We start from the raw sequence: 16,909 nt of genomic DNA, 5'->3' as shown, positions 1-16,909 counted from the left end.
CCAGCCGTCACCCAGGCACCAAGGTTGCACCAGCTTTGTTGGCTGTCCTCTGTGCGTTCCTGAGGCGGCTGAGGGAGGCTGGACAGTAACAAACCTCTCAGCTCCCCAAGCACCTGCCCTTGTTCTTTCCTTTGTAGGCTGTTTGCTCACTTTGTTTCATTTGAACCAAGTCACAATGTTTTTGCTTTGGAGCCTGAAGTGACCATCTGTACACCAGAGGAAGAACACCTCCTCATTACCTCATTGAAGCCCCTTCTGCCTTCTCAGTGAATGTGTGCCTGCAGCACATAATTGTTGATTACATGGTGAATTTGTTTCCTCTCATATGACCAAGGGCTGGGGTGGCAATTGACTCTTGTGAGGTGGTCAGAGGAAGTGACCTGTTTGGAGGAGTGTATGCAGAAAATATTATTCAGCCTTGATTTACAGTAGATGTCTTATGTGAGCCATTACTCTTTCAGCATCACCTGTGAAATGCATAGATTTTGATGAAATTACTTTTCTACTCTGTTCTGAAAGAATTCAGTGAGAATTTTACTCTCTAGCTCTGCAGCAGTCAGGTGTAACTGATATAATAACTATGTTTTGTTCTGAGCAATGAAAAAGCCATGCTTCTTTGTGAGGGTGACTTCTCTGCCACTTGTGTGTCCTTTTGCATTTAAGATATTCAGAGTACAGATTTAAAAAGTTAACTCTTTTTTTCTTTTTCTTTCTATCTTTAGCACAGTGGAAGAGATACTGCTATATTTCTAAACTGTCACAAAAATTCCTTCCTGAAGCCTGTCTTTTGGAATTCTTAATATCTGCGAGCAAAGGTGGAAAATGGGAGTGTTAGAATGGAGAAAAGTCAGCTGTTACTTTACCACCCGTTTAAAAGTAAAACTACAGAAGCATAGAAGCATTTGAAAGCATTTGCTAGTGTGCAGTTACACAAATGGTCCTAAATTAACTGGTGTCAAATAAGCAGTCACCTGTGAGGGTGTCACAATGTTTTTTTCTGGATGTGCCTGAGTTTATTGAGATTTTCCTTTTTAACCAAGAGAAGGGACAGTGTTCCCCCTGGTACTTCGAGTTTGTCAGTGTGTATTCTGAAAGACTAGAAGTGAATGGGTGAACACATTTGCTTTAGCAAGTAGTGCAAGCCCAGTAGGTTTCCCCTCATCCCAGGCTCGATGTCTGTGAAGTGTGACTGACTTCCGTAGCTCAGAGCTATCCTGACTTCTTCCTAAAACTCTGTTAACAGGCCTAATGCATGCGCACCAGTCCGTCTTCATTCCTACTGTGTTGTTTAGTTTCCTACACCATTCATTATTGATATTCCATAGTCGTAAGAGCATACTGTGCTGCTGAGCTAAGCAAATTGGACACAAAGTGAGTTAGCTTATTTTAAGACAACTTGTGTGTAATTGTGTCTGGCCCTTTTTTGAATGTGTGTGCCCCATTTCTTTGTATTAGTGAAGAATGTATTGGGTGAGAATAGACTTTTATCAGAAAATCAGCAGTTCTGAGCCAAGATCTGTGTATGCATCTGGGCACAGCTTCAGCCCAAAATGATAATGGCTAAGCTTACAAACTGCCAGCATGAGTCCCAGCCACATTTTTTAACGTGCACTATTTAGGAGTGAGTTGGTCATATATGCTGTCAGTTTTAATTATAATGGTGTGAACCCCGCATTCATTGCAGGAATGGGACATAACTGTGGTCGTTTGGTTTCTTTCAGTGGGATGATAATCATAGTTTAGTTTTACTCCCTGTATGTTAGAGATTTTTCTAGCTGTGAGAATAATTTGGTACATGGTTACGTCTGGTTTGGTACATGGTTACATTTGGTTACGTCTGGTAGTACTAGCTAGGTATTTAAGCCTTACAGGGTGGTGGTGTTTTTCTAGTACTAAGGAGCTGTGATACGGAGTTTACAAAATGCAAGGAATAAAAGTTTCCAGGGCAGTGGGTAGGATCCTCTGTTTCTTCTTCAGTGCCCTCCCATAGACTGATGCTCGTCCCTGCTGACTGGGGACGGTCCCTGCCAGCCTTCTGGCAGCACGCTCACTGGGGATGCTTCATTCAAGGCAGCAAAGTGCTTAGAAGATTGGATGCCGATTTTAGAAATATCAGGGTACAAATAACATCTGAACTGTCCTGGTATTGTACTGTTCAGTGCTAGACATGGCGGGGAGTGATGACAGAAATGCACTGTCTGTGCTGACCTGCTGGGACAAAGGCGGCCCCTTGGAGGGGGCTCCTGGCAGGGCTGCAGGAGGAGGTGACCCATGCCCCTCTCCTGTCTGCGGCTCTAACCGCACACCGGTCTCATGGCTTTCCTTGCAGGTGCTGTGCTGGGAAAGAGGATAGGATGGTGTCCAAATCTGGCATCTTGAAATTACCTTGGGAGAAGTATAAAGGGAAAACTAATCTGAATCACAAGAGAGGCAGCGAGAAGCAGGGATTTTTTTGCAGGTAGCTATTTTGGGGAGAGTAAATCATTACTTTTGAAGCCATCTGTCGAGTTACAGTGAATCTCACTATAACTGATCAAGAGTGTTAAATAATTAAATAGTAGTGTTCAAATGAGTATCTGTGCCGTGCTTTCATCTAGTTCGTTTGGTTCTGGTGCTTGACAAGTACCTGTCTTCTGTCTTGGAGCTGGGAAGGTGGCTGTTTATACCCACGCTGCTGGCCTACTTTGCAGCAATTCATGCAGAGAGAAACCTGATTACTTTTTCATTCTAGCGGTCCGAAAATGTGCTGTGATGAAAACTGTATCTAAACTCGCTGCAGTTTCACGCTGCCTGCGGTAAAAACTTTTCCCTCAGCTGTGAGCGGAGCTTAACTTGCACAGGAGCAGCCAGAGCTCCTGACCAGCACCGCTCTGCCGAAATTCCAGTGGCTTTGCAGAGCCGGGGTGGCAGAGCGGTGGCACAGCGGTGGAGGAGGGCTGGCCGAGCCCCCCTCCGCCTGCAGAAGGGGTAGGTAGGTTCCAGCCGCTGCTGCATTGCTGGCTTGCGAGGTAAACACTGGGTGACCTATAAGCCAGCCAGTCAACTCGCGTGTGGCCTTATTAGGCAAGCTGCGACGATGGTGTCTGGGGACAGAACATGCTGGATGGCGGTGAAGAGCGCGCAGCCCAGAACAGATCCAGCCCAGACCCCGGGAGATACGACCCAGTACCGCGACGCTGGCTGCACTGCCAGGGAGCTGCTGCTGTCTGAGCCCAGCTGTCGAGAGACAGAACTCTGCTTGGCAAATATAAAGTAGTATGCTAGAGATGCTTTTTAAAAAAAATAAATCCTTCCATATAAATGTTAATAACTGTAGTTCTCTTTCCTGACATATTTTTCACATGCTTGGTTGTAACCTTAGGATGCCGGTTCACGATGATTCCACATACGGGAACATTTTGCGGTGGCCTTTGCTAAGTGTGTTTTCATTCCCTGTGCTGCCTGCTTTCAGAGACACACCTGAAGTAAAGAGGAAAGATTTATTTTGTTTGTGAGACTTCAGGAATTGTTTTCTCGCCTTGTGCAGTTTTATGCCCTTTATTGGAAGACGGACTGTTCCTGGCTAAAGGAATGATCCTGCTCCCAGGAGACGGGGAATATTGGCACCTGCTGCCTGTGTGCAAACTAGGACTTGACTAGGTTGCTTTGTACGCACCTCATAAAAACGGACTTTCACATTGAAGAAGGCTTTAAAAAAAAAAAAAAAAAGTCTGTTTTTCCTTTAGTAAAATCCCCATAGATTTAGACAAGTACGGTACAGGAAAGTGCTATGCAAGCTTTCGTGTGCGGTTCTGGGAAAACTCTTCAGATCTGACTTGTGATTAACTTGCTATTAGTGACTGGGACCCTCCTGAGCACTGGGCACATTTGTCATTTTTGCAGAAGACTACGGAGTTTATGAGGGCAGTAAAGAATAAAGGCCTTGGCTGCTGTGAATTTAAACCTGCTCTCTCGAGAACAGACTCCAGAACTGCAGCATCACTGTGCTAACTAGACTTTCCTCGTGAATTTTTGGTTAGCCCTGCTGGATGCAAATTAAGCCTGGTACAAGTGCTTGTTCATAGTGATGTTATTTTCAGTGACAGTACTTAGAGTTGAGCTGTCCTACCTTGACCATCAGCTCTTGAATAACATACATGCTTTTTCTTTGTTGCTTTTACTAAATATTTAATCTTTAAAGAAAGCATTGCAACATGCTATAAACAGGATGGGAGCTGGAGTCATGGATTTGCTGTCTGCCTAAGGCTTGAAAATGATGGTTATATTTCTAGGTAAGTATGCAGGGATGTGATGTGGCCTGTGAAATGTCACATCGCAGTGGTAAACAAAATTGGTGTTTTCCTTAGATGACTATCAAGAAGAGCTAAAGAACTTTGTTATAAATTCTTCCTTGTGGTATGCGTGCCTGCCTCTGCTCCCTTATTGGGCTTTTACAGGCGTGCGGAGATAACAGTGCAGAGGTGTTCAAGAGCAGCCAGGAGAAAGCTCAGTAGTGTGGCTGTGCTTTTTCCATTGCTTGACTGCACAGGGCCACTTGCCACTCCAGGCAAGGAGACAGCTTTGTGCTTGTATTGCACTCCAGCAGAAAATTTTCCAGAGACTGAAGAGACTAAAAATATCAGAAGATGGGGAAACCTGTACTAGAAACCCTGACCGCTTGTTTGGAGGATGGGAGTTTGCAGACAGTCTTTCCCAACAGCAGCTTATGCCTGTGGTCGTTGCAGCAGCAAAGCTCTCATTGATGGCAGTAGAGAAGAAGCAGCTTATGTCACAATTTCAGTGAAGGATGTCCAAGAGCTGTGGCTAACCCTGTGCCTTCACGCTCTGAGCTGCGGCTGCTTTGCGGTGAGCTGTGGTATACAATAATCTCAGATGTTGTTTTGCTAGGTGAAACCCCATCTTTCCTTGGGCTGTTTAATCATTTGAATTGTGCATAGTGCTGGGACAGGAGTTCCTGCCTTATCCCTTGTTTCCAGCCATTTGCTCAGTCCGTGCCTAACCCTGGCCCTGTGCACACCTGACGTTTTTGGTTACTGTTTCAGGCCCACAGACAAATAGGTCTGACTCAATTGGGATAATGTGCCTCACTGGTGTATCTGATTACCACATATGGGAGGGTTGCATGGCCTTTGAACTTCCTTTAAGGCTCTAGTCTAGACTGATCCTACTCCTAAAGAGGAAAACCTTGGAGAACTTTAATTGTGTTACAATTTTTCCATACAGTTTTGTGAACAGTGATACAAGATGTAGGCATGTCTTATTCCTTATTCTGAAAACATGTGGCAAGATGGAAAGGTACTAAAATCTCCTTTCAGGAGATGGAGAAGTTTTCTAGAGTATGCATGGAAAAATACCTGGTTTTCTCCTTTTTCCCAGGGCACATGAATACATGTTCAGTAAAAAAAGACCATCCATATTCTTTTGACACATCTGTCATCTTGTCCTAAAAATCTTGGTCCCCTTTATGACGCTTACTAATCAGTTTTATTAATCTCTTTGCACATGACCTGTTTTAAAGTACAACAGGATCGTTATTCAAAAACTGTTATACAGTGGAAGTGGGGGGGGGGGAAACCAAAGTGGAAAGAATTAAACTTGCTTCCCGTTGGAGAGATGATAGCATGTCAGGAAACTTTATTCTAGTTTAGAAGTCCCTACAAATGGTCTTCATTTAGGAAATGAGAATATCCCTTGAAACAGAGAACTGACTAGCATTGCCAGCTCAGAATACATGCTGTGTTTGCAAGCTAGGATGCTTGAACATGACTTGAGATGGTAACTTTCTGTTAAGTGGTTGTGCTACTGAAGTAATCTTCTGTTAGATTTTTTTTACCTATCCTTGAACTTTAAGCTGAATGATTTCTTGAACACCTTGGCAGAAATTGCTGGAGGGTGGGGGAAAGTGGAAGTAAGAAAAGGAAGGCTCTTCTGGTGCCTTACCATTTAGTTTTGGAAATGCATGCTAACGTGCCAAAACCTGACCCGGTGGCTTAGAGTGGGAAAGTGGCCTGGAGCCTGGGAAGGGAGGTCAGATGGAGTGGTGGAAGAGAGTGGTCAGGTTTAGCTCTCTCTTCTGACCCTCATTCCTGAGATCATCCATGGTATCTCAAGTCTCAGCACAGCTCGCTTTGACTTGCTATTCCAAGCGTGCTCTCTCCTTGTCCAGGAACAGAGCAGTGGAATAAAATTAATGAGCTCCTTTAGACCTCTACCATGAAGTGTGGATGAAAATATTATTTCATCATCTTGTTTATACAGATCATCTCAGTTTTCCGTGCTGCTCAGGCTTGTTTACCTAACTAGCATATTTGCTGAAAGTTTCTTTGCAGTCACTGTGGGCTTTCTTTCCTCTGCATTCTTGATTTTTTTTTTTTTATTTTTATTTTTAGACTTTCTTCAAACAGCTGTCATGGGCTTCTTTGATTTTTTTTTTTGTTTTTATGATAACTGCAAGCCACAACAAAGTATCTAGTTCTCCTTACCACAGAGAAATACTTCTAAATATGAATTCATAAGCAATGAAAATTCAGAAAGCAAAAAGTCTTGATCTTGGTGGGACCTGATTCATAACTCTTCAGTGCTTTGGGGTTGGCAGCCCTATAAGTTGGGAACAGCTTTGGAAGCCGTTTAAACTCCAGCTTTGATTACAGTGATTAGTTTTGCCAGACAAAAGGAAGATATTTTCCTTCTCTTCCTGTGAGAAGCTTCAGAACAACATTTAGCTGCCAGCTGGTCTTTCATGAGCAGTCTTGGATTTGAAATGTATGCATGCTTAACCTCTAGCTCTTTGCCCAAATGACTGCAAACTTAAATTCCAGCTGGGCTGCCCCCTTTCTAACAGCTGAACTGTTGTTCTCTTTTTGTTTGCTTATGTTGGAGGCTGCTAATGCTCAAGAATTAATGATGGCAGAGGAGAACAAGAACATTACTACTGATTTGTAACATAGCCTTGATAACGTAGTTTGGCTGAGCATACTTCTATGTCCTGGAGACTGGATCACTTTGAAGGACAAAATATTCTTCCTCGTTCCCTCATCAAGTATTTGTAAATGGACTTCTTTTTTTTTTTTCTTTGGTCTGGGGAAGGCTTGCATTTAAACCTGCCATTTTACCGTTTCCAAACAAACAACAAAAAGCTAAATCTAAGACTTCTTTTCTTTATGCCATTGCTTGACCCTGCTAACTTACTGGTTTTGCCGAGGTATCTTACCCACTCCTAAAGCTGGTTAAGGGACAGCACAGAAACTTGTCTTGCAATAGGAGATGCCTTTTTGATGGAAAGGAGGGAGGAAAGCTGTAAGTTACGTACTGTTATATCTTCCCCATTATCTCTGTGAAGTGCATAGCATTGGTATAATACCCTAAGGCTCCAGCATCTCTTGACTTCAAGAGTTCTAATATTGGAAGCAATGTTGGCGTGTACCCCTCATCTTGAAATGAAGCTGAATGAACTCTGAGGTCACAGATTCTGCACAGTAGCATAGTTCTGATATTAACGGCAGTGATGTTAATGTGAATTCATAGATACCATGCACAGAGCTATGACTGGTGATCACCTCGCAACCTAAGAGGAAGAGAGCTTGAAGCCAGACTCCAGTCTGTGGCTGGGTTTTGTTGGTTTTTTTTTTTGTTTGTTTGTTTGTTTTTTGCAAAGACCTTGATACAGATGATCCTTTTATTGGCTATTTTACTTTTCCTCTAATAATTCTCTTTGCTCCCATGAAGTGGCCTCTGTATAGTAGGGAAAGGAGTCCAGCTGGTACCAAAGCCTATCACAAGTATTCCTCCCTGGTGGTAGCCAGAGCTGTTGGAGAAACTGGGCTCTGTGTCCTGCGAGTAGAATTTGAACAGCACAAGCAAGAACCTATTAAAAATATATGCATTTATGAAGGACACTTTATAGAGTTTTTCTGTCTTTTTGCAGCTCTGTGTGCTTTACCTTCTGCACCTTGTTCACCAGAAGGATGCTGAGGACAAATAATTGAGGATGACAGCAAAGGAATGTGGGAGCCTCTCCCTTCCCTACACAAACATAAACACACCTCTCCTCTGTCATATGGGACATCGCCAGACATGGGGATGACAGCCAAGCTAAGGTCACCTCCCTTGTTCGTCACAAGGGTGGATCCCTATCTTGATCCAAAGATCCCGTGCCTTTTTCTTTGTTCTGAAGCCTCCTGAAAAGCATACCCAGCAGAAATAAAAGGGAGTATTTACTACTAGTTTAGTCATCTGGCTGGGTCACTAGGGGAGCAAGACCTAGCAGAGGTCCTGCAGAGAGAAATGGGGAGGACTGTCTTGGCAGCCGTGAGCTATTGCACCAGCTCAGCTGTCAAGTCTAACCTCTCCTTCAACCTTGCTAAAGACTGCAGCGATGAGATTTATCAAATGAGTGTTATTTACCTGTACTTCATGAGAAACGGTTCCCTTACTGTGTACCAGATGAGTTACAGTTAATAATACCTCTATTCACAAGATCAAGTAAGCAATCTTCACACAAGCAGGGTTCAGAAAGAAGGGACCTTTTCAGAACTGGGCATCTCTTTATTGATATACTCACACAGATACTGGTCCAGAATGTCCCCATTAGCTGTTACCAGCAGCTTCTTTATTATTTCTGCACTGTATCGTTTTTGTGTTCTAGGCACACCTGTACTTATGTCTAAGCTATAAAACGGATTTTCAGGTTAATGGCAAGTTTTGACCAGTGTCAACAGATTCCAGTTTTTGTAACTGCTTTTGTATGTAGTAAGCTCAAGTATGTGTAGGCCTTCACAGCTGGTCAAGAGAGCACAACAGTGTTTGGTTTGTGCTCTATGGGTAGTGCTGTGAAGTGGTTAGAATGAAATGCAAGAGCCAGTGAGGTTACAGGCAAAGAAAAAAATGCGGTATGTACCATCAAATATTTCTGAACAGAGGTTACTGCTTGGTGAGTCAGGGGACTCTGTGCCATGTTCCATGTGTTGGGTGACTCTCGTTCCAAGGAGCTCCGCACTGTTGAAAGATGACCTAATAGAAGGTGCTTCAGTTAAGGTGACTCTAACATTAATCATGTTTCAAAATAAATAAATGAATACAAATAGCAGGGGCATTAGACAAGATGGTGTGCATGTTTTTCTGTCCATTGCAAGCACTTGTTAGCATGAAAAGCAGTGTTTGATGACCTAGACAGGCTACAACTTCATGGTGAGCTAACAGAAGTTAATAGGATTTTTGATAGATTGTATTTTTTCACCTGTGGTTAAGCAGTCTCTTTCACAGCATCATTGCTTATACTTCACCTGGACATAGAGATTCCCAGCATGGATCAGGGTCCTGTTGTACCAGCTATTGTAAAAACAGGTGAGAAAAGGCAAGAACTTCAGTCCTGTGTTTCTAGGCACACCTTTTCATGGTCCTGACAACCCCAGCCTCGTGGTGAGTTTTCTGCTGATACTAGTTGAAACCTTTTTGAAGGGAAGAATCCTGTCTGTTGGATGGAAGCTAGTAAGTAGTTGGTGCCTTTGATTAGATGGGGTGAAGTGCATGGACCTGTTTCCATCACATATTCACTGCTTCTTTGTGTGTGTGTGTCTGTGTGTGTGTGTGTGTGTGTTAGATGATCAGGTAGGTCAGTGTGGAAGACTGAGCCAGGGTTATTGCACCATTTTGAACAAATACTTCCAGACTTTCAAAATGAACTACAAAGAATTCTGACTTTTCAATCCAAAATCCATCAAATCTGTTTAATAAAAAAATATGGTAGCTAGACAGTACTTTCGTGCCATTTTACACCTTCTGTCTCAAATTAAAATATTTGGAGTTGTGGTGTCTGTTCTTAAGTTCCCACCCCCACCAGTAATTTTGCTCATATGTTATCCATAAATCTTGTCTGTTTTAAATGTTCCAGCTAACAGTTAGGCAAAACGTTTAGCATAATGATATGATTAACAGAGTCCATTTTTTTGGCAGCCTGGATGCTGTTTTTCTGAAGCATTGCCGTTTATCCTGATTAGAGATATGAAGGAATTATTTCTCTTCTTGGAGGTTTTTTTTTTTTCTTTTTTAGTATGAGGCTTTAGGAGTTCTGCATTCATTTTGCAGGAATATAACGTGTGATTTGGCTGGATCTTTGAAGTGGTAATATTATAAATCTCCCAATCACCGTTGCCCAATCTGTTTTAGCATTCATGTGCCTAATTTCTGTTTGTAATCTGATTACTGGCTTGAGCTGCTCCAGCTTGCAGCCTATTGCTATGCATTTACTGTACTCCCTGGGACGCGATAGCCTGACAGCTCCAGTCCTGTGCTATGAAAAATCTCCACACGATACCGCTAAGACAGGCCTAGGGCTGTGGCTGGTTGAGAATTAGCTGCTATTGTAGTTTCTCTTTGCCGAATCCTTTGTTTGTGCAACCATGTTCAGAAATCCTTGGATCTCCAGCTATTTTGGAAATGTTAAATACTCTGAGGAGCAAGGTAAGAGTTCCAGGTAGATAGAGGAAAATGCTGTTCGTTTGTCTGTGTGTAATCTCTCTTGTATATATGTGTGCATGTGTAAATGTTGTTTGACTGGCTCTCCCGCAGCTACATTAGCTACTTTAGCAATCAGTATGCAGTTAGTCACCTAGGCTATTTCGTTATTTCCTAAAGGACACTTTTGAAAGATCCGATTAGATGGATCTTTTAATTAGCTTAGCTTGCCACTGACTTAGGGCCTTTAAATATACTAAGTAACACTGGAAGGTTGCATCTACTTTTTTTTTTTTTCCTTTAAATTCAGCATTTCTAATTTCCTATGTGTTAAACTATGGATGGTGGTTTTATCTGTTAGTTTGTATCTTAGAGGAAAGGGGACTAGACTGAACAAATGGTTAAACTTGTGAGCAAGCTCGATTTATGCTTCAGTAAATATACTCTTAATTTTAAATACAAATATTTAAAATTGTTTTAATGTAGTTACGAGCATGTTCAGAATTCTTCAGTGAAAGAAGGAACAAAATGCTGTTGCAAAGATTTTCCTTGTGTGTACGAGGTACTGTGAGGGTGGGTTTTTTTCCTGTAAATTAACCATTGAATTAAGATTGTGCTAAACTGATGTTTCTCTTGTGGGTATGTTTGTTTTCTTTTGAAGCAGGGTTGTTTTACTTTTTCTCCTGTGTTTGTGTATAGTTTTAAGACTTCCATATTGTAGTAAGTAAGTTTTATTGGACTTTAATCCTCCCACATGGGGTTTAATTTGAACAGGAGGAAATACATAAAATATCAAAACTGTGTAACAGAATATAATTGTCTGGTTGGATTTTCTGTGTTTGGGGCAGAGCGGGGAAGAGAGGAGCTTTCCTCAGTGAAATATGGCAAAATTTTAAGATATTTTTTTGAGACATTATAGATGTGGTATGTATGAATGTTACTGAATGTGTTTAAAGGGCTCTTAACAGCCCTTCTCCCAGTGAAGCCATGAAAGGTGCTTTCTTCCCTTCTCATATCCCCCCTCCAGTTCTGGCTAGGGTAGGGAGAATTTCGCTGTGGTCTACTTGTGGTTTTCATGGTGGACAGCTGTTTTAGTGCCAAAAAGTATAGGATGGGTTAGATCCCGTTAGAATGGCTGTAAATTTAAGATGTGCCTGGTTCTGATTAGCTAAGCTGATCCTGAGCTGAGCTTTTTAAGTTACTGCATACTCCTCTCACAGTCATGTAAATCTGGCCTTTTTAGAGGATACTTATGGCATGGAGTATTCTTTTTAATGTTGTAGCATAAAATATAATGATTTATACTCCATTCATGCTGTTTTTCTTATTATACTTTGTTTTGGTGTAACAAGATGTTTCTGTGTAATCTGTGTGCTTTACTCTCCGTTTACTTGGAAAGAGAAAATGAATGTTAACAAAAACAGGAAAAAGTTGCCTGTTAAAGTTGAAAAATGCTTTTAGCAAAGCTGCTTGAAATCCACAGTGACTTGTAGCAGATACCTTAAAAAATGGGGGTTTTTGCACATTTTAAGCCTCCTTATCAAGCTTTTTCTTTTTTTTCTTTTTTTTTTTCTTTTTTTTTTTTTTTAAGTCTATTTACCTGGAGAGGTAGCAGAAAGAAGTGGAAGAGAAGAGGAGTTTTGAAAGGCATAGACAATAGATATATTTTCTAAATTAAGACCCATGTTGTCAGCTCTAATAAACCCTTTCTGCGAAAATAAGAGAGATCCTACCTAGTTTTTAAAATATTTGTAAAAGCAAAAAATATTTCATTGCCAGTTAGCTCTTCTTTGAAATAGTTAAATCTCAGTTCTGAGGCAGAGTAAAAGGGATGTTGATGCTTTTGAATTCTTCCAGGTTGTGTAATATTCATGTCTGTCTTTGAAAAATAAAAGGAACAATGTGTCCGTGATCAATTGTTTATTAATTTAGAGTGTTAAGGTAGTTTGCATAATACAGATGGAGACAGAAGGCAATTTTCCCATTGGGAGTAAATTATTAGTAGCTTCCTGTGTTTTTCAACAGCAGTCACAGACCGGGTGCTCCCTAGCTAGCAGTTCTCCAAGGTCTCTTAATAGTATCCTCATTGTTGAATGGAGGGAGCCAGTACACGGAGCACTGGTCCCCTTGCCACTGGTCATCATTCAGACCCTCTGATGATGCTCCTGACTGCAGAAATGAAAAACTTAAATCTGGGGGCAGAGATTGCCCATTACTTGTTGTAATTCACAAAGGTTTGGGAGCTAGTGGCTTTGTAAAACATACTTTTTGAATATAAGGCTGCATCTGACACAGTTTTGCTCTCAGTGTAAACACATGTTCCTCTCTGAAAGTAAGCATGTTCTAAGGCTATTCAGAAAAAAAGAGGACCTTCCAAGCAGTAGACAACCCTCAGAGATATTTCTGTCATGGGTGGTGTAATACTGTTGTTACAACAGATCCTCAGCTGGGCATCACTGACTTCTGCAGTGAATATGCAATTTTTATGGTATTGCAGGGCTGCAGCCAAAAAGGCTCTTGCTGCTTGCAGCATTTCTCATTTGCAGAGTGCTTCATAAACATGTCTGCCACCTGTTTTATAAGCTAGGAAACTGAGTCCAGGAGTTTAAATGATAGCCCCAAGCTGCAGTGCTGTCTCATGAATACTGGGATTAGAACATGGCAATTCCATAAAGTGTTGATGCTTTTGAGATGTTTCCTGTCTGTACTCAGTTTTGCAAGGCTTTGGTTTATCGCTGTCTTGGGCATGCCAGCTTATGCTGCTTTGACTAGACGGAAAGACTTCATACGGTCTTTTCGAGTGGAAAGGGTCTGATTGGAGTCTATAACCTAGTTCCCTAAAACTTCCCTGTTTATTAAAGCATCTTCACTATGGCATGTTTTTTTTTCTTCTCATTTCACAGATTTTGGCAAAGAAAACTCAGTCAGATTTAAGCCTTCACGATTACTCCAAAGGAAGAGAGCATTAAGGTAAGCTCAAGTTTTTCTTCCCCAGTAAAGGTGACTGGTTTCAGGACTGTAACTTGCAGTCATCGCTTGAATCTTTTTTTTTTTTTTTTTCTTTTGTCAGGGAAAATGATTATTGGTCCTCTGGCAGGACCAAGTTTTGACATAAAGCGGATGCTCTGAACAGGTATTGAAAACACCAACTGCCTCCTACGTAAAGTGAAAATTTATAGCTGGCATTGCTGAGGGAGGAGTCCCGCTCTGCACTGAGCTTCCTGCCACTGCAGTGCCCATTTTTCCTTACATGGCACAGGCACAGAACAGACATTTAGTCAACCAACTTGGAAAATAGATCTGTCTGAAAAGGAAGGTGGCTAAAGTGAGTGAATTAATTATACAGCCATGTAGAGAACTTTGTCAGCACATGGGAGGGGGACATCGCAGAGATGAATAGAGAGGTGATGTTGCTGCTTCCTTGCAGGGCCATGCTGCCTCGTGCCTGCAGTTTTAGGGCGGGGTTCCACAAGGCTGAGTAAGCAGGAACAGTTTACAGTTCAGCACGGTGGCGGGTCACGTTCCCTCTCTCTTCTCATCCTCACTCCGACTGCTCTTTGGTGTCCATCTTTGTGCTTGCTGGACTAATTCACAGTGGCACAGAGAGGAGATCAGGCAGTTGGGAACTGACTCTTGCCCCAGCAACAAGCTGTTCTGTTGGCTCAGCTGCACAGGGTTCCACCATCTTTAGGTGCCTAGGCTTGTGTTTGCAAGCATCTTTTCTTGTAATGTTGTTTGTTAGGTAGTGTAGAGAGATGGAGGAAATAGGTGTACAAGACATTTTGTGTTATGGAAGGCAGTAGAAATGAGACTAGTAGAGAAGGATGTCACTGTAGAGTGGACTGTTTATGTAAGAGGGAAATTCTCCTGGACGTAGAGAAGGAGAAGAAAAAGGGAGAAGAAAAACAAACACTGAGCACCTAGCTGGCAGGTATACAAGTGGATTTTCATGTGTTTTGATCACAAAAGCTCATATCCTACAATCCTGATGGCAGGGCAGTGTTACCAGTGGCGTTTAAGTCAAACTTCTGCTTGCTTTTGGGCATATAACTAGGTCAGTGGGACAGCTATTTAGAAATTGCATGCTGCTGCGGTAGCAGCAGATGAAGTTTTAAGCCTGGAATCCCTGATGTATAGAAGCAGCCCACACTTCGGAAGTTGCAAGAGCAGTATAACTACTGAAACTGTTAAATACTCTACTAATGCCACATTATACATTGTTTTAAAAGAAAAACTGTTGAGGTTGTGAAACATTGTTGCCTGTGTTTTAATAGGAATCCTATGAATTCCTGAACATTTGAGAGTATAATGAGTTTGTTGGGCACCTGAGGCCAAACCACACACACATCCTGTACAGAACAAACTTGTGAGACCCCATGCTGTTGATTGCATTTCATGAACTGTGATCACAGACTATATTTCAGGCAAGCTAAGGAGGAGAATTTGCTTTTTCAGTATCCAGATTTAACAGGAACTTTAAGAAGAAAGAATTCTTGCAAACTTCTATTTTTCTTTTTTTTTTTTCGGTTTAGAGAAACCCAAGTATGCCTTAAGTTATTTTAATAATGAATGTACATAGCATAGCTGTTAAGTGCAGAAACTCCTGGTGCTGCTGCTCAAAATCTGCACATAAATTTATAGCATGACTTGAGAAATTAGGAAAAGCAAAAATGAGTAGATGTAGTTGTGATACTTCTGGCAATTCAAGTCTGACTGTCTGATTCTGCTTAAGCAACTAAATTGATGCTACTCCTTTAGCAGAGAAACTGATAAAGCAGGGAGACATCTGGATAGATCCCTTTGAGGAAAAAGGAAGTCTGGTGAGGAATTATTTACAAGCATATTTTTTTAAAACCTTTGTGAGTAGTGTTCTGTAATTTTTTTTTTTAAACTATTTGGAATTGCTTTAACATCATTCCATCTCAATTTAGATTCCTAATGAATGTTCTTATTGAATACTGTGATGTGTCCTAAATAAGCCTACTTTCATTTTTAGAACTAATTTTATATATGTGTCTATCTATAAATACCCAGTTGTTCGGCTTGGCTGTATCATCTTCAGAGCAATCATCTGTCTCTGAGTTCTCTGTGCGAGTGAATGCAATGTTATTGATACATCAGTTTAAAACATTTTGTGTTTTTAATGTCCAAATGTTTAAAACAAGCAATGCTACCTGCAGCTTTGTGAGAGGGAGCAAAAATGCCTCTGAAGAGGAAAAGCTCCTCCATTGTGGATAAAATAATCAGTATATAAAATAGTTAATCATTTAAAAATAAGCAGGTAAATAAAAGTTGACACTCTGTCCGGAGGGAAATGGAAAATGAGAGCATAAGGGAAACTGTGAAGGGACTTTCACAAAGCAGATAACCTGTGATGCTGTGCAGCCCGGTGAGGGTTAAGCTTAAGAAGTTTGTGGTTATCAAAAGTATTTTAATGAAATCTGCCAGTGTGCAAAGGTTGGAAGCCACCCTCAGTACGAAGGAGGAGGGAACTCACATACAGAGAGAAGTGGGTGACCTTGAGAAGTAATAGAAAAAGGATGTAATGTAATAATACTAAGTGCACAGTTGTGCATTGGGGGCTGATAAATTTTTCTGTCACTTGCGACTGATGAAAGCAAAGCCTGTGCCATATTAGTTTCTCATGCGGGATTGAGGACCAGTATAATGCAGATACAAAAATGCAAACATGCTGTAGATCCTGGCATTCATCTGCCAAATCATGTAGTAATACTTTCTCTATTAAAATTCCTATTTTTATAAGATATTGCTAGGACTCGGGTCTGGAATCAAGACTGTCCAGTGCTGGTCACTATATACAAAAAGATGACTTTGGAATACTTAGAGAACATTTTTCCAGATAATCAATGAAACTGAGAGCCTGTTTTGAGGAAGCTGAGTAGATGTGGAAAATATGTTAAGGAAAATAAGTAAGGAAACCCAGTGAAAGACATTTAGCTGGATCTAGAGAGTCTCAGTGGCTTCAAGGTCCCTGGAACTCTCTGGAGTTTGGAGGAAGGGGTGGGAATGAATTTAACAAGTTGACAATATTTAAAAGTTTGAGGATCCACAAGTGATCCAATAATATAATTCTTTTTAGAAACAGCAGGCTAGTGCCAGTCCTGATTCTGTGTGTTTTACCCTTGGAAATTCATGTGGGACTGAGGCGTAGTTGTGGATACTGGTGCACAGTTAATTTAACCAAGGATTTTTCTGTATGAGTGAATGCTTGTCTGTATAGAGTCCCATGTTTATGGAAACTTAAGGTACTGCACTGTCGCAAGCATTATGGAAGCAATTGGAGATGCTGCTAAATAAAGTCCAGGTATTCAGAAGTCATGAGTTAGGTCCCTCAGCACTTTTGAGACAAGTCTTACCTAATCAAATTGATTTGACAAAATAAATTTTGGTTTTGATTTATAGCCTTAAGCCAATATTATTTGCATTTTTCAAACTC

At 41.3% G+C, this 16,909-nt stretch overlaps 1 protein-coding gene across 20 annotated transcripts in view; it reads left to right on the top strand.

The window, feature by feature from the left end:
• The window catches only part of SVIL (supervillin), a 138,249-nt gene that overhangs the window by 56,387 nt on the left and 64,953 nt on the right, over nucleotides 1–16,909 (top strand). For 19 of the 20 annotated variants that reach the window (XM_086742058.1, XM_086742061.1, XM_086742055.1 and 16 more), the window contains exon 3: nucleotides 13,356–13,422. The gene's annotated coding sequence lies outside the window, so the exon portion shown is untranslated. Of the gene's footprint in view, nucleotides 1–13,355; nucleotides 13,423–13,522; nucleotides 13,586–16,909 lie in introns of all 20 variants that reach the window. The other variant, XM_086742054.1, reaches the window with a different exon arrangement.

Source organism: Chlamydotis macqueenii, chromosome 2, assembly GCF_036417535.1.
Source record: "Chlamydotis macqueenii isolate bChlMac1 chromosome 2, bChlMac1.mat, whole genome shotgun sequence".
NCBI classification, from domain to species: Eukaryota; Metazoa; Chordata; class Aves; order Otidiformes; family Otididae; genus Chlamydotis; species Chlamydotis macqueenii.
This window is presented reverse-complemented; position numbering and strand designations above follow the sequence as displayed.